Source organism: Myotis nattereri, assembly GCF_964212035.1.
Source record: "Myotis nattereri genome assembly, chromosome: 13".
Lineage (NCBI taxonomy): Eukaryota > Metazoa > Chordata > Mammalia > Chiroptera > Vespertilionidae > Myotis > Myotis nattereri.
In genome coordinates, this window is record NC_138088.1 from 45030351 (window position 1) to 45053814 (window position 23464).

Sequence of the window (23464 nt, forward strand, 5' to 3'; positions counted from 1 at the left end):
GAGGACCGAAGGGTCCTGGGTTCGATTCTGATCAAGGGCACGTACCTCAGTTGCAGGCTCAATCCCTGGCCCTAGTTAGGGCATGTGCAGGAGGTAACCAATTGATGTGTTTCTCTCTCTGTGTCTCTCCCCTCCCCTCCATTCTCTCTAAAAATCAATGGAAAAAATATCCTTCACTGAGGATTAACAAAAAACAAACAAACAAACAAACAAAAACCCTCATCAGAGCCTGATAATGTAGGCAAGTGGCAGGGAAGATGTAGGGTAGAGATACTAGAGATTTTTAAAAGGTGAATGGCTGGATGAGGTGTGAGGGAGAATGAAGAGCCAAAGGCTACTCTCAAAGTCCTGATCTGAGGGGTTGGTGGATAGTGGTATCTAGTACCAAGACAGAAAGGGGGTCATGGGAACCTCTGATTTATAACAGCCCATAAGAAGGGCAGGTAACAACCTGAGCTGTGATTGGCATCTGAAGTAGGGGCAGTCTTATGAGACTGAGTTCTTAACTGGTGGGATCTGATGCTATGTCTGGGTAGATAGAGTCTGAATTGAGTTGAATTGTGACATCAGCTCCTGTTTAAGAATTGCTTGGTGGTGTAGGGAAACCCCACACACATTGGAACTGGTCCCAGAACCTTAATTGCCTCATAGCTAGAGGAAGGGAAAGAGCCAGAAAAGATACTAAAGATGTAGGAAAAGGTGATGATGGTGCAGAGTGCCCATGGTTTAGGAGAGATGGAGTCCAGTGCCCAGGTGAGGGGTTGCCTCAGACAGAAGAGGAGCAGGTGCCTGTGGAAGGGGAAGAAAAAAGGAGGCCACTCATGGGCTGGAGCTTTGAGAAAAGATCCAGGGAGCCATGATGTCAGAGAGCAGGTGAACTGGGAGTGGAAAAAGTAGATAGGCTGAAGGCAAGGAAATTCTAATCAGAGACCAGTATGTTGGCACTTCTGAGCTGGATTAGTCATGACAAGGCCCAGGGTGTGTCTGGCTGATGTGGCAATTATGTCACTAGGGTTAAAAGGTCAAGAATTATGTGATAGAGGATCCTCAGGAACAGATCTGAGGCGGGCAAAAAGTCTGGTGGGTTCCGTGCTCGAAGAGATCAAGAACAAGTAGTTCCTGAGCCTAACAGAGTCACATTTTGGGATTTAAAAAAAATAATAATTCTAAGTCTTAATTCATGGCTAATCTAAATACCTCTTACCAAAATATAAGCCCATAGTTCCTTCAAGGGTAGAACGAACATTTAGACCAAGTTAACAGGCTGAAACTGTGAAGCAAGAACTTGTACCATAAATCCTGGCTCTGTCAGCTACAAAATGTATTTCATCTCCCTTTCTGAGTTAGACTGAGGCAAACATGCCTTCTCTCTGCCATGCACTTTTGCTAGGCCCTGGTGATTCCAAAAGGAGTTATCTATGGCCTTCATGGAGCTCCCAAACAAGTACAGGGGCCAAGCCTGACACAATATAAAAATCTCAGAGCTGCCGAAACCGGTTTGGCTTAGTGGGTAGAGCGTCGGCCTGCGGACTGAGAGGTCCCAGGTTCGATTCCGGTCAAGGGCATATACCTGGGTTGCGGGCATATCCCCAGTAGGAGATGTGCAAGAGGCAGCTGATCGGTGATTCTCTCTCATCGATGTATCTAACTCTCTATCTCTCTCCCTTCCTCTCTGTAAAAAATCAATAAAATATATTTAAAAAAAAAAAAATCTCAGAGCAGAGGTAGGTAGAAATTGCAGTGGGATTGTGTGCACACAAAAAGAGAACCTGGCTCTGAGGGAAGCAGCACGGAGGAGCTGACGAGTGAGACGGACCTCAGGGCACACAGAGGACACCAGGTCGGGAAGTGTAGGAAGGGCATCCTAGAAAAAGAGCCGGCATGAGAAAGGACACGGCGGGCCCAGAGACTGTCAGCAAACGTAACGGTCTGGTTTGGCAGAGCAGTCCTTAAATGGCCGTCTGCACAAGAATCAGCCCCAGGATCACTAAGATGCAGATTCCCGTGTCCCAGGAACAACTGATTCAGTAGGCTCAAGAGGCTGCATTTTAAAGCAAGTGTCCTCAATGATTCTGAATAAGGCGGTCCATAGACCATACCAAGAAGCCCTGAGCTAGAGTATGGGGTGTATGTTGGGAAAAGGAGTTGAGATGAGGCAGGAATTTTGGTCAGTGCCGCAGAGTGCTAACGCGCCTGGAGCTCAATGTACAGGCAGTGAGGTACTTACTCTCTGGGAGTAGCGTGCTGCCTTCTGTTTTCGAAAGCCTAGTCTGGAGGTGGTACTGACAAGGGTCTAGAGCAGTGGTGGCGAACCTTTTGAGCTTGGCGTGTCAGCATTTTGAAAAACCCTAACGTAACTCTGGTGCCGTGTCACATATAGACATTTTTTGATATTTGCAACCATAGTAAAACAAAGAGTTATATTTTTGATATGTATTTTATATATTTAAATGCCATTTAACAAAGAAAAATCAACCAAAAACATGAGTTCGCGTGTCACCTCTGATACGCGTGTCATAGGTTCGCCATCACTGGTCTAGAGAGAAGGGTCACTGCCTCCAGGCAAGACATGAAGGGAGTCTCTTCAAGGGGAAGCGCAATATTGGGAGATCAAACCATGAGGACCCTGATTCTACTACACACTCATTAGCTAGGGGCTGCCAGGATAGCCTCGGGCTCTGAGGAGGCTGAATCTCCTCTGAGCAGAGGAACAGTAGCAGACACAGTGGCCCACCGAGTGGCATGGGCCTATGCAGAACCCAGGCTGGGGGAAACGGCCTGGGGTTCTGAGGCCGGTGCTGAATCATCTCTCACAGGAACAAGCTTCTCTGAGCCCTTGGGATCTTGCCTCACAAGCTGCTGCTTCACTTCCCCTCGGTTTCTGGGCAGAGGAAGAAGAAAGAATAAATATTAACCAAAGGTGTGCTAGGGCTGGGTACTCAGGGCTCCGCCCCTGGCCTCTCCTTACTCCTTGCCCTAGAAACTAGGATAAAATTTCCATTTCCCAGTTTCATGATCCTCTTGGCCACTCCTGCAAAAAAAAAAAAAAAGAGGGGTGGGGCCGCAGAGGTGAACACTTCTCAGAAAAGATCTGAGGACATCCAGGCCTGACTCACCCACCCTGGGAAGAGGCTTTCACCACACCAGACTGCTTCTCATGGTAACTTCCTGGTTGATTGGCAGGAAGGGGTGACTTACTCTCTTTCTTGAGCTTGGGTTTCTCTGTAAAATGATGACATTGGACTCAAAGAACCACATCCAGTCCTATCATTCCATGAGCTAAGCTGATTGGGCCAAATACCCTCCCTCTGCTCTGTGGCTCCTTCCAATGTTCCCAGGAAGGCCAGGGCTACTCCAGGTACTCTCTCAAGACACACCCATCCATTTATTTATTATTTTCTGAGCATTCTACTGTGTGCAAATAACAATAGCCATCATTTTTTTAAATTTTTTTAAATTGTTTTATTGCTTAAAGTATTACAAAGAGTATTATATATGTCTCCTTTTTTTTCTCCCCTTGACCCTCCCCGAGCCTCCCATACCCCTAGAGTCTTGTGTCCATTGGTTATGCTCGTATGCATGCATACAAGTCCTTCGGTTGATCTCTTACCCGCCCCCCACCCCCTAACCCTCCCCAGCCTTCTAGCTGACCAGCCATCATTTTAAAGTGATTACTATGTTATAGCACTGTGCTGAGCATTTTACATTTACATTATTGCATTTGCTCATCACAACATCCCTATGAAGTAGATACCATTATTATCTTTATTTTACAAGTGAAAAAATTGAGGCACAGAGAGATTAAGTAACTTATTCAAAAACATTCAGTTGATAAAGGAGCAGAGCCCATATCAGCTCCAGGTCAGTCAGATCCAAAGACCATGGTCTTTCTACAACATCACACTTCACATCAGTTAGGTGCACATCACAGCCTATACTAGAGTTGTTGGGGGTGGAAGGGTAAGACAGACCAAGTGATTAAATTATTTGTGAAATGAAAATAATACTACTTACTTGGTGGTTGTGAGAATTAAATGATTAATAACTTCATAAGTGCTTTTAAAAGACAGCTACTACTATATAATATTAACTATTATTATCAATGACACTTTTATTTTTTCATTTTAAGAGGAACAGTAACAGCCACAGTGCATTTGAACTGCCTATATATTTTTTCTATATACATTTTAAAAAGTGAATATCCTTACTAAAACCTTTAAAACAGTGTCTTCTGATTTCTGTAAGCTGACTCTTATTTATAAAATATTCTAATATGCCAAGTTTTATAGCATTTCAATTAATATACATTCTTATCATCATCAAGCAAAAATGAAACTATTTTTTTTATTGCTTAAAGTATTACAAAGGGTATTACATATGTGTCCATTTTATCCAAAAGTGAAACTATTATCTATGGCCCTGGCCGAGTGGCTCAGTTGGTTGGAGCATTTTCCTGTACACCAAAAAGTTGCAGACCTGATTCCTGGTCAGGGCACATATCTAGTTGTGTGTTCGTTCAATCCCTGGTCGGGTGCATACGGGAGTCAACGGGTTGATAGGTTGATTTTTTTTTTCTTTCTCTCTCTCCCTTCATCTCTCTCTAAAGTCAATAAACATATATCCTTAGGTAAGGATTAAAAAAAACAAACTAATTAAAACACCAGTATTAGCTATCAATGACTATTTACAGTATTAATTAGAAAACATGCATTTTTTTTAAAATATATTTTATTGGTTTTTCACAGGGAGGAAGGGAGAGGGATAGAGAGTCAGAAACATCGATGAGGAGAAACATGGTACAATATCCTACAATTTCCACTTTTGTTTTACTATGGTTGCAAATATCAAATATCGATCAGCTGCCTCCTGCACACTCCCTACTGGGGATGTGCCTGCAACCAAGTTACATGCCCTTGACCGGAATCGAACCTGGGACTCTTCAGTCTGTAGGCCAACACTCTATCCACTGAGCCAAACCGGTTAGGGCAAAAACATGCATTTTAAACTACTGTTTGACAACTGATGTAAAAATATTCTATTCTGATTCTGCCTTAGGTCCTTCAAATAGTAATTACTATTTTAAAATTGTGGTAACATATACATAACAAAATTTATTTTTTAAAATATTTTTATTGATTTCAGAGAGGAAGGGAAAGGGTGAGATAGAAACATCAATGATGAGAGAACCATTGATCAGCTGCCTCCTGTACGGTCCACCCCCTCCCCGCTGAGGATGATGGAGCCCGAAACCCAGGTATGTGCCCCAACTGGGAATCGAACCATGACTTTTTAGTTCATAGGTCAATGCTCAACCATTGAGCCACACTGGTTGGGCACCATTTGAGCCATTTTTAAGTGTACAATTCAGTGATATTAAGTACATTCACAAGGTTATGCAGCCATCACCATCATCCATCTTCAGACCTTTTTCATCTTCTCAAACTGAAATTCTAATATTGATTTTTATTATTATTTATTGTATGTTTGTTCCCCCATGTAGGCTTTTTTTATTATTATTTATTGTATGTTTGTAATATTGGTTTTTAATAACTATTTTTTTAAAATAAGTCTTCAGCCGTAACCAGTTTGGCTCAGTGGATAGAGCATCGGCCTGTGGACTGAAAGGTCCCAGGTTCGATTCCGGTCAAGGGCATGTACCTTGGTTGTGGGTACATCCCCAGTAGGGGGTGTGCAGGAGGCAGCTGATCGATGTTTCTCTCTCATCAATGTTTCTAACTCTCTATCCCTATCCCTTCCTCTCTGTAAAAAATCAATAAAATATATTAATAAAATAAAATAAATCTTTATTGTTCAGATTATTACAGTTGTTCCTCTTTTTCCCCCCATAACTCCCCTCCACCCAGTTCCCACCCCACCCTCTGTCCTCACCCCCCCACTGTCCTCATCCATAGGTGTATGATTTTTGTCCAGTCTCTTCCCACACCCCCTTCCCCCCGAGAATTGTCAGTCCACTCCCTTTCTATGCCCCTGATTCTATTATATTCACCAGTTTACTCTGTTCATCAGATTTTTTATTCACTTGATTTTTAGATTCACTTGTTGATAGATGTGTATGTGTTGTCCATAATTTTTATCTTTACCTTTTTCTTCTTCCTCCTCTTAAAGTATACCTTTCAGCATTTCATATAATACTGGTTTGGTGGTGATGAACTCCTTTAGCTTTTTCTTATCAGTGAAGCTCTTTATCTGACCTTCAATTCTGAATGATAGCTTTGCTGGATAAATTAATCTTGGTTGTAGGTTCTTGTTATTCATCACTTTGAATATTTCATGCTGCTCCCTTCTGGCCTGCATAGTTTGTGTTGAGAAATCAGCTGACAATCGTATGGGTACTCCCTTGTAGGTAACTGACTTTTTTTCTCTTGCTGCTTTTAAGATTTTCTCTTTGTCTTTTGCCCTTGGCATTTTAATTATGATGTGTCTTGGTGTGGTCGTCTTTGGATTCCTTTTGTTTGGGGTTCTCTGTGCTTCCTGGACTTATAAGTCTATTTCTTTCACCAGGTAAGGGAAGTTTTCTGTCATTATTTCTTCCAATAGGTTTTCAATATCTTGCTCTCTCTCTTCTTCTGGCACACCTATAATTCGGATGTTGGGACGCTTGAAGTTGTCCCAGAGGCTCCTTTCACTATCTTGATATTTTTGGATTCTTTTTTCATTTTGCTTTTCCAGTTGGGTTTTTTTTACTTCTTCGTATTTCAAATCTTTGACTTGATTCTTGGGATCCTCTTGTCTGCTGTTGGGTCTCTATATATTATTCTTTATTTCAGTCAGTGTATGCTTAATTTCTAGTTGGTCCTTTTTCATATCCTCGAGGGTCTCACTAAATTTATCGGTGGTTTCTAGAAAATTCTTGAAAAACCTTATAACCGTGGTTTTGAACTCTGTATCCAGTAGTTTACTTTCCCCCATTTCTGTCATTTGTGATCTGTTTCTTTTTCTCCACATTTTTTATGCTTCCCTGTGTTGATAGAGTGGCTTTGTGTGCTAGGTGTCCTATAAGGCCCAGTGGCTCAGCCTCCCCAATTACCTGGGGTGGACGCTCTTGGTGCACCCCTTTGTGGGCTTTGTGCACAGTCTTGTTGTAGTTAAGCCTTGATTGTTGTTGGTATCACTGGGAGGAGTTGATCTCCAGGCCAATTGGCTGTGAGAATCAGCTGTGTCTACAGTGGGAGAACTTCTGTGCTGAAGACACAAGTATGGGGCAGGACTTGCTTCAGTGGGGCTTTGGTGCTCACTGAGTCTGCCCCCTGAGTGTGTCCCTTATGGATCTGAGGAGTTGTAATCTGGATGGTCCCACTCTGACCACTGGGTACACTGGCTCTTGGATCTCTAAGGAGGTGCTAATTTAGCCTCTGCCTGAGGCTACCCAGTGGGAGCTATGGAGAGATCTGCAGGTTCCTCTTCCTTGTTTGGGGTTTGGAGGTGCCCAGATGAGGCCCAGCTGTGAAGCAGTGCAAGCTGCTGTGGGGCCTTGGGCTGTCTTTTGGATGTTCTGAGTCTCTCTGACCCAGCTGCAGTTTGTTAGGTAATTTTAGATCTCAAATGGCCAGCCCATTCATATACAAAAGCCTCTGTGCACAGCTTGGGTGGGGCAGGGTCTCAGGGGATCAACAGGGCGGAGCAAGCAGCTATGGCTGATCCTCAGTCCTGCCCTAAGAGGTCCCGGGTCTCAGTGTCCTGGTAATCGCTGCAAGCACCTCTGAGAGAAAGCCGCCCTCGAGTTCTGCCCTCTGCCAGATAGTCCAGTTTCTCCCCGTATGAATCTGGGTCCCCAGAGTCTCGCCCAGAACTGGATTCAGAGCCGTTGGGAGCTTGTGCCTCTCTCCCGATTGAAAAAGACACCGGCGTCCTCTGTTGCCAGCCCCTTTCCGCACGCGCTCGAGCCTCCGTACCTTTGCACTCCACCGCCGCACCTCCTCTGAGTCTCAGTGTGCTTTTCTCTTTCCTTCTAGTTGTAGAATTTCCACTCAGCCAGCCTTCCTGTGGTTCTGGATGATGTCTGTTTTGTCTTTTAGTTGTATTTTTGAAGGGGTTGTGGGAGGCAGCAATTTCAGGTGTTTACCTATGCTGCCATCTTGGTTTCTCCCCCTTTAATAACTATTAATATAAGTCATTATTGTGCTAATATCCTTACGTAGGTTATAGTGGAGAGCACAGGATGGAGATAATAGCCCTGAGTTCAATTCAGATTCCCTCACAGTCCATTTGAATGTCAATAATTCACTTAAAACCCCCAACATCCGTTCCTCCATGGTGATGAGACTAACAAATGGAGACCACACAGGTTTGTGGTCAGTATGAAAAGAGATCTCCGAGGAAAATGCATTGCAACCTTCATGCAAAGCCCTTCACAAATGTTAGAGCCTTAGGTAGGTGGAGAGATACTTTTAAGTTCCTAGCTCAGCTCCTGGCACAAAATCGGAACTAAAAAAAAGTTCTAAATGAACTGAACTGAGAAGCTCCAAGCTGTTGGGTCATACTGCTCCCTGGTGGTAGCCCAGAAACCTGATGCGTCTGCTGGGTGCTCTCAGGGCTGATTGGGGAAAGTTAGACACCGTCTGGGAAACACAAGGTTCCCACCCCCAGGGTTTTTTTTTTCCCTTTCTTTCTTTCTTGTTTTTTTTTAAACAGGATGTATACACTTTATTATCAATTGAATGTTCATTAAAAAAAAGAATGTTCGCAATAAAGCCAGCGGGCCTCCCCGTCTTGGGTTTCCATTAGGTAATTTACTCTAATTCTTACTTTATTTTATTTTTTAAAATAAATCTTTATTGTTCAGATTACAGATGTTCTTCTTTTTCTCCCCCATAGCTCCCCTCCACCCCGTTCCCACCCCACCCCATGCCCTTACCCCCCCCCCCCACCCACGCCACTGTCCTCATCCATAGGTGTTAAGATTTTTGTCCAATCTCTCCCCGCACCCCTCACATCCCCTTCTCCCCGAGAATTTCCTTCTCACCTGAAACCACTCATTATCCCCAGACATTCCCCAAGCTTGACTTTCCGTCCCAGAAGGACCGGTCTTCTTTCTGTACTCTTAAATTTCCCTTACCGCTTCTGCTCACCCTGTTCCACTTCCCCACCAGTGGCTCATCCAAACCCTAAACCTCCTTCAGACCTGCTCAAAGCCCACCTCCGCCAGAAGGCCACCCTGGAGCACACCAGCCAGCTCTCCCTCACTCTTCCTAACCTCTGCAGAACTCACAGTCTGTACTTGATTATATGATGTGTGTAGTTCTCTCCATACTTTGGCTCCTTGATATAATGCACTGGTTTTCTTAATGTTTCCTCTGGGCTCCAGAGCATGAACTGAAATGATCAACAGGACTCCTTAAAAGCTATATATTTAAGAGTGCCTCACATGGACCAGGAAAGGTGCTGGGTACTTTTACAAATATGCCTCATGATAATTCTAATGCAACTCTACTGCAAATTAAATATTATCTCAATTTATAGATGACAAAAGTGAGCCTCTGAAAGGTTAAAAGTCATACAGCTAGTAAGTGGTAGAGAATGTGTTTGAACCCATGAGTGCCTATTACAAATCAACAGAATAAATTTCATCTCCTATGCCAACTCCTCTCAATTGTTATATGATATCCTTCTTTGTCTCTTGTAACAATTTTTAGGTTGTTTTTTTTTTAAGTATAGCTTATTTATTTATTTGGGGGGAGGGAGAGAGAGACACATCAATGCAGAGTACAATATCCTACCAAGGATCAAGACTGCATCCCGGGCATGTGCCCTTGACTGGGAATTGAACCAACAACTCCCTGGTGCACAGTATGATGCCCAGCCAATTGAAGCACACAGGCCAGGACTCTTATAACAATTTTGGCTTAAAGTCTATTTTGTCTGATATTAGTATAGCTAATCCAGCTCTCTTTTGGTTAATGTTTGCATGGAATATCTTTTTCTATCTTTTTACTTTCTACCTATCCATGTCTCTGAATCTAAAGTGAATCTTTTATAGATAGCATGTAATTGAATCATTTTTTAAAAATCCATTATCACATTCTCTACCCTTTAATTGGAATGTTCAAACCATTAATATTTAATGTAGTGGATCATAGGTAAGATTTACATCTGTTATTTTGCTATTTGTTTTTTTAATATGTCTTATGTCTTTTCTGTTCCTCCATTTTTCCATTACTGTTCTCTTTTGTGTTGATTAGATATGTTCTAAATGTACCTTTTTAACTCCCTTGCATTTTCTTTTTACCATATGTTTTTTAGTTAATTTCTTAATAATTGTCCTTAGATTGTGGACAACTATAATTGAAATTATAATGAACATATTTTTTAAATATATTTTTTATGGATTTCAGAGAGGAAGGGAGCAGTAGAGAGAGAAACATCAATGATGAGAATCATTGACTGACTGCCTCCTGCACATCCCCCATTAAGGATTGAGCCCACAACCTGGCAACTGCCCTCACTGGGAATCGAACTGATAACCTCTTGGTTCCTGGGTCAATGCTCAACCGCTGAGCCACAACCAGGTGGGTGAGAACTAGAATTTTGTTACTCAAGATGTTCATTGTAGTCCAGACAGTGTTTCTCATCACTGATGTTTCTGTCCTCTCTCCCCCCGCCCCCTAAAATCAAGAAAAATAAAAATAAAAAAACAAGATCAGCCTTGTGTCTTTAAAAAAAAATTTACTACCATATACCTCTGTTCTTTCCCCTTTCTTTGTACCATTATTGTCATACAGACTACATCTGAATACACTGTGTGCCCATCGATGCAGATGCATTAATACCGATTTATGTAGCTATCATTTAATAAGAGAAAAACAAGAGTTACAAAAACATTTACACTGTCTTTTATATTTACCTATGGCATTACCTTTAATGGCATTCATTATTTCTTCATGTGGTTTTGCATTACTGTCTAGTGTCATTTCAGTCTGAAGGATTGCCTTTAGCATTTCTTGTAAGGCAGGACTACTGCTCGCCAACAGAGGTCGCCAACTTGGCTGCAAGGCCAAATCCAGCCCGCTGCCTCTTTCTGTAAATAAAATTTTATTGGCACACAGCCACACTCATTCATTTGCATATGCTCTTGGGCTGCTTTCATGCTACAACAGCAGAGGTAAATTGTTATGAAAAAGACTGTACAACTCACAGAGACTAATATAGTTCCTATTTGGCTCTTTGCTGACTCCTGCTCTATCCATTAGAAGCATATCACTAACTCATACAACTTAACAAAAGGAAGACAATCCAATAAAAAAAAAAAGAGCAAAGGACATAAATAGACACTTTTCGAAAGAGAACATAAAGAAGGCCAAGAGCTATGTGAAAACATGCTCAAAGTCACTAATCATCTGAGAGATGCAAATCAAAATGACAATGAGGTACCATTTCACACCTGTCAGAACGGCTATCATCAACAAATCAACTAACGATAAGTGCTGGCAAGGATGCGGAGAAAAAGGAACCCTCTTGCACTGCTGGTGGGAATGCAGACTGGAGCAGCCACTCTGGAGAACAGTATGGCGTTTCCTCAAAAAATTAAAACTGGAACTTCCATTTGACCCAGTAATCCCACTTCAAGGAATATATCCCAAGAAAACAGAAACACCAATCAGAAAGGACATATGCACCCCTATGTTCAGAGCAGCACAATTTACCATAGCTAAGATTTGGAAACAGCCTAAGTGCCCATCAGCAGATGAGTGGATTAGAAAACTGTGGTACATCTACACAATGGAATACTACACTGCAGTAAAAAAGAAGGAGCTCCTATCATTTGCAACAGCATGGATGGACCTGGAGAGCATTATGCTAAGCGAAATAAGCCAGTTGGAGAAAAATAAATATCACATGATCCCACTCATTTGTGAACAACATAAACTGATGAACAAAAATAGAGCCAGAGGGAAAAAAATATTTTAGAATATAATAGAAGTAATCCTGTTATTTGCAGAATTTTAATATTTCCTACAACTTTTGTGATATCATACTACGTTAGTACAGTTTTGGTAATATTATTATACTTAAAAGCCTTTTTTTCTTGAAATATTAATATTTATTGCATGTAATATTTAAGATTGTTTTTCTTGAATAATTGGTGTTTAATGCATGTAATATTATATTTAAAACCATTTTTTCTTTTATTTTTTATTTTTTTCAGTTGATCAACAGCCTAGCCAGGATCTCTAGCCAAGTTCTGGTCAGGATCTCCAGCGAAGTTCTGGTTAGGATCTCCAGCCATGTTCTGTGTCCATGTTCTCTTGCTAGGTTCTCCAGCCAGGTTCTGTAGCCATGTTCCCTCGCTAGGTTCTCCAGCCAGGTTCTGTCCAGGTTCTCCAGCCAGGTTCGGTCACCAGGTTCTAGTCAGGTTCTCTTGCCATGTTCTATCCAGGTTCTGTAGCCAGGTTCTGTCTCTAGGTTCTTCAGCCAGGTTCTCTCGCTAGGTTCTGTCTCTAGGTTCTGTGGCCAGTTTCTGTCCAGGATCTTTTGCCATGTTCTGTCTCTAGGTTCTGTCTCTAGGTTCTGTGGCCAGTTTCTGTCCAGGATCTTTTGCCATGTTCTCTCCAGCGAAGTTCTTCTGTCTCTAGGTTCTGTGTAGGTTCTGTGTCTAGGTTCTGTGTCTAAAATCATTTTTTCTTGAGATATGTTTACTGCTGTATTAGTATACTTAAGATCGTTTTTCCTAAAATATTAATGTTTATTGCATGTAACATTATATTTAAAATCATTTTTCTCGAAATAAAAAATGAATTTTAAAAAAAAGAAGCATATCACTAAATCTAGCCCACACTTAATGGGAGGGAAATTAAACTTTACATTGTGGAGGGAGGAGCATTTTTAGACATCATGTTAAAAACAAGACGATTAATAAATATTTGGGGGTCTATACTTTGAGGCTATGCAAATATCCTGTTTTGCCTTACAGTTTTGCTCATTAATATTAACTTTGCCAGTAGATCTTGCCTGGAGCAACTATTACTGTGGTGTGCTAATGGTGATTTTCTGTTTCTCTCATTCCTTTTACATGTGTTAATTAGAATTCTTCTATAAAGGAGATTTGTTCCTTCTTCCCCATTTATTTAATTCAATTTTTTAATTATAGCAGTATGGGCTCATAGATGTTTATTTTATGCTTTGGGTCATAATCCATTACCATCATAATTTACTTTGTTGCTCAAATTGTTCCAGATTTGGCTATTGGGAATCTTTCAGGATGGCCCATATGTCCTTTAAATGTGCCCCATCTTTAATTTATTTTTTAATAGTTTATTTACTTTTAGAGAAAGAGAGGAAGAGAGAAGAGAGAAACATCGATGTGCGAGCATAACATCTATTGGCTGCCTCCTGCAGCCTCCTAGTGGGTATCGAGCCCACAACCCGAGCATGTGCCCTGATGGGGGAATTGAACTGGTGATCTCCTGGTTAATGGGATGATGCCCAACCAACTGAGCCACACTGGCCGAGGCTATACCCCATCTTTTAAAAATTTTATTTCTTTGTTGTTTGTTTTTGAGCGCTTCCTTTCTTTCTGGAACTACTAGATGGTCCAGATAAACATTGTATATCCCAGCTTCAGCTTTGAGCTTTATGATTTTAAAGAGGAGTTAAACAGTATTCTAAACTGGGAGAAAGCGCCCATAATACTTTCTCTTGTTGGAGACACAACAGTGGAGTGATAACACAATACAAGCTGTTGACTTAGAAGCCTGGATTTTTAACCATGGGCAAATCCCTGACCTCTCAATATTTTTTCTCATCAGCAGAATAAAAATACTAATAGCCACTTCACAGGATTCTTGTGAAACTGTTGTTTGAACTAGGAAGTAAGATGTAAATGGTAGTTTCCTTTTGCTGATGTCCCCAGGAAGCGACTTTAAGGACTCCATTGCAGTTCTAAGCAGACTGCTTCCTGCAACCCCCCACCCACCCAGACCCCTTGTCCCCTGGAGGGCAGGGACCTTGCCTAACATCTTTGTAACTCCCTTACCTCTCTTATTGCACAACGACCTTTCAATAGTCTTCAATCAACATTGGATGTGGACTTTAACACACACATAGTCTGCATTTTTTAAAACATATTTATTGGGTTTTTTTTACAGAGAGGAAGGGAGAGGGATAGAGAGTTAGAAACATCGATGAGAGAGAAACATCGATCAGCTGCCTCCTGCACACTCCCCACTGGGCATGTGCCCACAACCAAGGTACATGCCCCCGACCAGGATTGAACCCAGGACTCCTTAGTCCGCAGGCCGAGCCACTGAGCCAAACCGGTTATGGCCATAGTCTGCATTTTAATATACACATGTTCTGTATGTTGCTAGTAGGCATGCTACTGGAAAACATCAACATTACAAATCATTTGGTGGTTTTAATTGATTAGGGCTTCATTCTTAGCTTGATGATATTCGATTTGCTACTTCAATAAGCATTAGTTGTGTGGGAGGATAAACTGAACCAGACATGGCATTGGACCTCAAGAAGCCCAACCACAGTACAGTCAGAAGGAAAGAGCTTTGTACCAATAAGCAACCACAGATTATTAAGGACCTCATTATTAAGACACCATGTGGGCTTTGCTCAGCAGCAGTGGAGTAGCCAGGGAAGGCTTCTGAGGAAGAAGGTGACGTGATCTATACTGAAGAAGTGGGAAGGCTGACATGCATGAACCTAAAGACATAGAAGGCTTTAGAAAGGGCTCAAGTGAGACGTAATATACCTTGGTGACAGAAAGAATGAAAAGAAGTAGACAGAAACCTTGCCCAGAAAAGTAAACAGGACATGGTCAATTAGGAATCAGAGAATTTTAGAAGGTGACCTTTGAAATTATCTGGGGCAACTCTTATGTTTCAGAAGAAGATGAGGACTTGTCCAAGCTCACACTGTTGGCTAGTGACTGTACTAATCAGGGTGACTCTAGGCCAGTGATGGCGAACCTATGACACGCGTGTCAGAGGTGACACGCGAACTCATTTTTTTGGTTGATTTTTCTTTGTTAAATGGCATTTAAATATATAAAATAATATCAAAAATATAAATCTTTGGCCGAAACCGGTTTGGCTCAGTGGATAGAGCGTCGGCCTGCAGACTGAAAGGTCCCAGGTTCGATTCCGGCCAAGGGCATGTACCTGGGTTGCGGGCACATCCCCAGTAGGAGATGTGCAGGAGGCAGCCGATCAATGTTTCTCTCTCATCAATGTTTCTAACTCTCTATCTCTCTCCCTTCCTCTCTGTAAAAAATCAATAAAATATATTTTAAAAATATATATATATATAAATCTTTGTTTTACTGTGGTTGCAAATATCAAAAAATTTCTATATGCGACACAGCACCAGAGTTAAGTTTGGGTTTTTCAAAATGCTGACACGCCGAGCTCAAAAGGTTCGCCATCACTGCTCTAGGCTATGCGGCAGTAACAGTCAAACAAAACCCCAATCTTCAGGGCATAATCCATAGAGGTTTATTTACTACTCACAAAAAGTCCTATGCAGGCCAGGAGACTCCCCAGGTTGCACCACTCCTGATGACTCAGGGATTCAGTCTGCTTCTATATTGTGGGTTCTACCACTTCCACTGATACCTTCCAGAAAGATAAAGTGTGGAGAACAGGTATCACTTATTCTCATAGCCCTTTGACCAGAATTAGTCACATGGCCCAACCTAATTACAAGAGAGGCTGGGAAATGTAGCAGGAAGAGAGTGGCATGAGAGTACTTGTTTGGTCAGCACCATATTCTCTGTCACAGTCACAGAACTAAAAATGGCCTGTTTCTAAGAATCCAGTCTCCTTTTTCCTATGTTTAGAGGAAATGGAACCCACTTCATGGATTTGTTAACACCTCAGGGTGCCCTGTGTTCTGAATGCCTTCCTCTTACTGCAGACTTGGCAAGAGAACTGAAAACAGATTTTCATTCCTAAGAGAAACAACCCATTCAGAAACTATAAGTAGGCAGCTTGATGTTAAGTTTGGGATATTTTAAGCAACTCCAAACTACATATCACCATATGGCAATTATTTGTATAATCTAAAAATAAGTGCAGAAATGCCTCCTTAGTCCACATCAATTTAGTCATATACACACCTTTGCTCTGTGACTTGTGAATCACAGAAGTAGATGCAGGCTATAGGGTTAAAGTGCAATAGACAGCTTCATAGCATAGTGTGGTAGAGCTGAGATAAAGGATTGAAGTCAATGCTTCTCTGGGTGCCTGCCTACCGTGCCCCCAGCCTCCTCCCAAGATAGGCAGGTCTTTCCCACTAAGAGCCATATTCAATAGCATGTGACTTGTCACCCTGGCCACCACTGATCAGAGCAGAGGAAGACACTTGAATAAAGGGCAACTGATTTCTAATTATGCAGGTGGCTTATGAGGTGGTAAGGTATAAGATGACTGCAACTAACCAGGCCAACCAGAAAATAGAAGCTGAATTTTGGAGAGAGTCTGTCAGTTGATAGTGGGTGTAGGAGATAAAGGGTACAAAGAGAAAAAGGATAGCATATCATTGAAATTATAGAAATATGGAGTGAGCAAAAGCCTGAGAGTTGCTTTTGATAGAAAAAGAGGTAGGTGGTTGGTAGTGCCAGGCCATACAGGAGCTGTGAAAGCAAAATATCACTAAGTTGGCAAAATGACTATCAGAAAACAGCAAATTCCTGCCACAAAAGGGGCAAGGAGATATTTTAGTTCCTAAAGCTGTGCTGATTGGATTCCAAACTGTATTTACGTTTCAATAAGTCCAGCCATATGGCTATTTCTGAACATCTAGCCATGTGGCTGAGATTTCTGTCTTCCTTAATTTTACAAGGTTGCTTACAATAACCCCTCATTATTTATGGTGGCCTTTGTAACCACAAGACCCCAAAGGCTATATAAAAAAATTAAGTTCTAAATGAATACTACAACATAGATGACCCTTGAAAACATTATGCTAAAGAAAATAAGCCAGACACAAAAGAATAAACAGTGTATAATTCCACTTACATGAGGTATCTAGAATTGTCAAAATCAGACAGAACATAGATATTACTGGGGGCTGGGGGCCTTGGGAGTTACTAATGTATAAAAAGTTTCTTTTTGGGATGACACAAAAGTTTTAGAAATAAATAGTGATGATGGTTACACAACATTTTGAATATACTTAATGAAGTTGAATTGTATACTTTAAAATGGTTAAAATAGTAAAAATCATGTTATATATATTTTACCACACACACAAAGACCCTATTAGGGACACAGTATGATGGAAAAAGACACCAGCTTGGCGTCAGAGGAACAGGGTTCGAGACCCAGCTCTGCCATTTTGTAGCTGTGATACTTTAGGCAAGTTACCCAGCCTCTCTGATTATTCATTTGGAAAATGGAGATAATAAAACCCTGTTTGTTGTGAGGAACAAAGAAGACAAAGTATATTGAATCACATAAATATCTTTCAAAAATGAGTCCAATGACTCTTGCTATGTGTATATGGAAGAGGAGATTTGGAAAAGTCTCATTTTAGGGAAGTATGAGGCTTCTCCTTTGTCTGTGTGCTCAGGTGTGAACAATGCAAAGCTCACCACGTCTGCCTTCAGAGACCCCAGACTTCCCTGAATGCTTCTCTTCTCCACTTCATCCTGTCATTCCCTCTCCTGGCCCTTGTGGGCCCCCAATGCTCTGGTGCTCTCTCCTCTAGTCCCCATGGAGACCACCCCTTAGAAGATATTATTTCCTCACTCAAACTGGAGTCCCTTTGCTCCCTTTTTCAGCGTGTATCTGTATTTAGGCAGCTCTCTTTCCATGGAGGGAAAAGCTTGACCCACATAAGTTTGCTGAGTTGAACTGAAGGATTTTTTTAGGCACTGGTAGACATGTAAGTGCAAGCAATGCTGGGGGAAAGGGAGCCCTCTAAGCTCTTTGTCTCCCAAAGCCAGGCAGTTAATAATCCTGAAATATTTGCTGACTGGAATCCTTTCTCTGAGCATCAGCAAAAATCTGCTGTTTAGACGCCACAAAAAAAGACATTCTGTGATGACGAAAAAGCAACACCTACTCTAGGAAAGCCGGGGAGCTGTCCAAGGTGCTGAAATGTGACTGACTAGGCACGCCTTCCTGTTTCTCCTACTCCCAGAGCCCTGGCAACTCCAGTTCAGCCTAACCTCTGAACTCGATTTAGGAGAGGTGAGTGAAGAGGTGAAGAGATAATTCTGGGAAGGCTAAAGGCATGGAGAGAGAGAGAGAGAGAGAGAGAGAGAGAGAGAGAGAGAGAGAGAGAGGCACACAGATACACAGAGCCTTCTGGATAGACTTAATCACAGATGGAATGTTAAGGCCAAAACATAGTACCTTTGTTTTGATTTTACTTTTAAATAGGAATGGTCCTCAATAAACCCCAAATGCCCTAAGAAAAAATATGGAACAAGTGAAAGGGGAGAAATGGTTATGCATCAAACAACACAATACTACACTCCGTAAACACAAACTTGTGAAACTACAACCACAAACACTGATGTGTCACCATCAGCTGAGCCATACCAAAGGATTCATAACTGTTTCTCTTCTATGTAGGTAGAAATAGTTTAATTTTTTTTTTAAATATATTTTATTGATTTTTTACAGAGAGGAAGGGAGAGGGATAGAGAGTCAGAAACATCGATGAGAGAGAAACATCGATCAGCTGCCTCCTGCACATCCCCCAATGGGGAAGTGCCCGCAACCCAGGTACATGCCCTTGACCGGAATCGAACCCGGGACCCTTCAGTCCGCAGGCCGATGCTCTATCCACTGAGCCAAACCGGTTTCGGCAGAAATAGTTTAATTTTTATGGACAAAGGACAAATAGGAGTATGACTTAGCTTGATATCATGGTCTTTCGTGTGTCTTTTTAAAATATATCCCCCCTTTTCCAGAAAGTTTGGAGCATGATCCTCCCCACCTGCCTTAATGATATGTTCATGCAAGCATCTTTTAGTGGGGGGTAAAAAAACTTGGCAAAAAAAGTAAGTGACCTAAAACCTGTCACATAACAGGGGGAGGAGGGATTCCCGCTGAGTATTTAGCATATATGGTGTGCAGTCAAATACATACTATACTGCCTTATGGTGGTCCTTAAGTTAGAACCTCAGGTTAGCCATAACTCTTCAAGGGGTAGTGACCATGTCTCATCTCACATAAATTGACACAAACAACATCAAACACAGGTAGGTGTTCAATAAATGTTGGTTGTTTGACTAAAGCAGAGATTAAACTCTGGATTTCACTCAAGTAATGTGGGTTTTTTTAATTTAGGGTATTTTATTTTTTTAAATATATTTTTATTGATTTCAGAGAGGAAGGGGGAGGAAGAGACAGAAACATCAGTGATGAGAGAGAATCATTGATTGGCTGCTTCCTGTATGCCTCCCCCCCCCCCCAACTGGGGATCAAGCCCGCAACCCAGGCATGTGCCCTCGACCAGAATCGAACCTGGGACCCTTTAGTCCACAGGCTGACACTCTATCCACTGAACCAAACCAACTAGGGCAGGGTATTTTTATTTTTTAAGTATGTTTTTATTGATTTTAGAGCGAGAGAAACATTGATGAGCTGCCTTCTGCACACACTCCAACTGGGGATCAAGTCCGCAACATGGGCAAGTACCCTGACAGGGAATCAAACCCAATACCTCTTGGTGTTCAGGAAGACTCTCAATCAACTGAGCCACACTGGCCAGGGCTAGGATATTTTTCATAGGTAAAAACTAGAAATAACACAAAGTCCAACAAGAGGTTGATTTAACAAATTATAGCACATCCATACAACTGAACACTATACTAAATTGTAAAGGTAAGTAAATAGATCTATCTTACAAATGTGGGGAAATGGCTACAATTTACAAAGTGAAAAAAGGAAGTCCAAAAACTGTATATAAAATGCATATGATTCCACATTTATAAAAAAATAAATTAATCTGAGAAAGTAAAAGTTTTAAATCATTTCTATCTATATTCATTATGGTAATTCCAGAAGCTGGCATGTAGCCAGGAACCAGTAAATGTTCCTTTGATGACTATGGTAACACTGAGGACTTCGAGTCATATTTGAAATACTCACAATAGAGTGTGAATTCTGACCTTATTCTGTTACTCCAGAACAAGCAGGATTTTCCTATTGTTGGGCAGGAGGGAGGGGAGAGAGGCTTCATAATTAGCCGAAGTTAGGAGGGTGTTAGACTGAAGGTCATTGGTTCAATCCCAGATTTGGGTGATACTTTCTTTTTGGCTTACTTTACCTATTTATCTATCTGCCTATGTATTAATAATTTCTTCTAACTTAATAAAAAAATTTAAACATAGAGAAAGGTTACAAGACAAAGAAAAACATCTATATTCACTGTTAACTTTTCCCACATTTGCTTTATCTCCCCTCTATGTGTGTACACTGTTTTTGCCAAAACATCTGAGAGAAAGTTATATAAATCATGATATTGCAACTCAAAATACTTCAGCATGTGCCTCCAAAGAACATTTGACTATTTATATACAGATATAAAAATTGTATAAACACATATATTTTTTCAAAGAATTATTTCATACTTTGAAATAGTTTAAGACTCACAATAAGTTGCAAAAATAGTACAAAGTTCTCAGGTACCATTCACCCAGCTTGCTCTCCATGATAACATCTTACATAACCATAATATATTATCAAAATGACACTGATACAACAAATGAATTCAACTACAGACCCTATTTGAATTTAGATTGCACTAGGTTTCTCAGTTTATCTTGCTCTCATTCTTTCTCGTTCCATGAATTTTTATCACAGGTATAGATAAAAATGTGGCTATGAACAGAACTGTTCATCACCACAAAAAGAAAACCTCTTTATTACTCCTTTATAGTCACATCCTCTCCACAACCTAACCCATTAACCACTGATATCACTATAATTTTGTCATTTCTAAAATGTTACACACAATACATAACATTTGAGGTTATTTTTTTTAATCCTCAAGAATATGTTTCTATTGATGAGAGAGAGAGAGAGAGAGAGAGAGAGAGAGAGAGAGAGAGAGAGAGAAGCAGACGGCTGAAAATGGAATCCTTGAAACAAAGGAGAGTGGTGAGCACTGCAAAATGCCACAGAGAGGCCACCGAGGATGTGGTATGAGGGAGAACCTGGGAATGACACACCAATGTGTCTGCAGTGCCCAAGTCTGACATCAGAGGAAGATGAAGACAGGGCAATCCCTCAGGAAACCTGGCCAGCTGGAAGACTTGTGGTCTGAGGCTCTGCCAAGATCACTTCTCTGTCGTACAGCTTTTATTAAAGCCAAACATCTTGGGCCGTGGGGTGGGTTGCCAAGAAAGGGGAGGTATAAGTCCCCTGGGGGAATCTCAGTTGGGAATCTCAGAAAACTGTTCAGCAAATGCAAACTGCAGCCCACTCTAGATTGTCCAGTCCACTACCTCTTCGTTGGATCATTTGGGTCTTTTCTATTCTTTCTTCTGTTCTATGTGTGTTTTGCCTTTGGAGCACTGCTTCTATTGGTGGATGGAAGGGGAAAGAAAAGTGAAACTTCAGCCATGGCATTTTGCTGATTTTTTAGTGGTCCTGAATAACAAGGTTGAAATGAGATTGAAATATAGCCCAGAAGTAAGATCTCCTAATTACCTGTGGTTGTTTCCACATTGGAGTGGGACAACAGTGAGCCACACTCACACTGGCCCCTGGAACCACAATCAATCAAGGTTGGTTGTATTCTCTCTCCCAAAGGGCAGTCTGTACAAGGATGTGGTGTATAATTTTCTGTAATTTCACCACTAAACCCAACTCATAGCCTGTTGATGGTATATGTGAAGCAGTGCCCCTTTATTTGAAAGAAGACAATGATGGCAGTAGGCCCTTATACTTTACAGCTTACAACGCACCTTTACATGCATCAACTAAATCTTTCATAACCTTGAGGAGGTAGGTGCTATTATCTCCACATGCTTAGTAAGTGGCAGAAGCCACAATTTAAGCCCATCACCTCTGACCCTATAGCCAATGTTCTTTCAATAACAAACCAGTCTGCTATGTTGTTGTTGGCCAAAACTCTTCTGAAACCCACTTAGCCTTATGCTGGTTACTTGGAAATTAATGAGACTTCAAGAATTTCCTTACTCTAAGAAGTAGAATTATGTGGTAAGGAAAGAATGTATGTTTGATACTAGTGAATTTATGCAGAATGCTGCAACTGAGTCTCGGTTTCTTATCTGTAAGAAAGAGGTAAGGACCACCTTGAAGAATGGTCAGGAGATAAACCTATGCAAAAGTCTTGGCACAATGGCTAGCCAGGAATATTATTCAGGGGTGTGAGCACTCTTCTATTCTTCACCTCATGAGGTCTTTCTGAGCCCAAAGCACTGAGAATTGAGTCCCTTGATCTGTAATAAGGAACCAGGTGGCAGGATGTGAAAAGGCCAAAAGGCCTGACCATCTATGACCAAGCACAAAGCCAGGAAATATGTTCCAAAGTCTCAAAGAACTCCCTTTCCCCTTTCTCTGGTGGTCTGTCTCGGGTAATACCTTCCACCCACCCCCATGAAGCTAAAATTTACCCTAGAGCTACTTCCTTGATATCCCAAGATCAATAAATGTCTTCAGTCTGAAATTCTGGAACCTACTAAACAGTTCTTCCTACTCTCTCTCCAAAGTCATAGCCACATCCTGAGAGAGATTATAAGCATTACTAGAGGCCAGTGCATGTGCACTGGGGGGTGGGGAGGGGTCCCTCAGCTCGGCCTGCACCCTCTCAAAGTCTGGGAGCCCTCAGGGGATGTCCAACTGCTGGCTTAGGCCCGTGGGACATCCTTAGCACTGCGGAATTGGGAGAGGCTCCTGCCACCACTGCTGCGCTTTCCAGCCATGAGCCTGGCTTCTGGCTGAGTGGTGCTCCCCCTGTGAGAGTGCACTGATGACCAGGGGGAAGCTCCTGCGTTGAGCATCTTCCCCCTGGTGGTCAATGTGCATCATAGCAACCAGTGTTCAGCCTACTGGTCGATTTGCATATTAGCCTTTTATTATATAGGATTACATAATGCAGACCCCACAGTGACTCCTCCCAGCCTCATCTTTCCAGATCCTTCTTTGAGTCCCCCAATGCATAGTAAAGGAGGCCATTTCAGTTACCATCACTCTTCCCCACTCCTAGGAGTCTGTTTGCAGGGACCTCTTTTGTCCAAAGAGAAATCTCCACAGGAAAAGGTTCTCACAAACCACATGACGATTTACACAGACTGAAATCTCAAATGCATACCGGGCCAGACGCGTCAAGTAAAAGGAAAATAAGAGGGTGGTCGTAATTAACGGAGAGTGATGAGGACTGTGGTGAAAGCCAGAGCGCACAAACACAAATGGCAGGGGCGCCTCAGCTGTGTCCATTTTGGCCATCCTAGCTCTCTCCTCCGTTTCTTTCCTCTCAGGCCCGCGCGCACTTTACCTACCTCGCTTCTTACCCC

At 41.8% G+C, this 23464-nt stretch overlaps 1 protein-coding gene across 2 annotated transcripts in view; it reads right to left on the minus strand.

Annotated features, from left to right (window-relative positions):
- The window catches only part of NT5C2 (5'-nucleotidase, cytosolic II), a 143857-nt gene that overhangs the window by 119329 nt on the left and 1064 nt on the right, over positions 1–23464 (minus strand). The window lies entirely within an intron of this gene.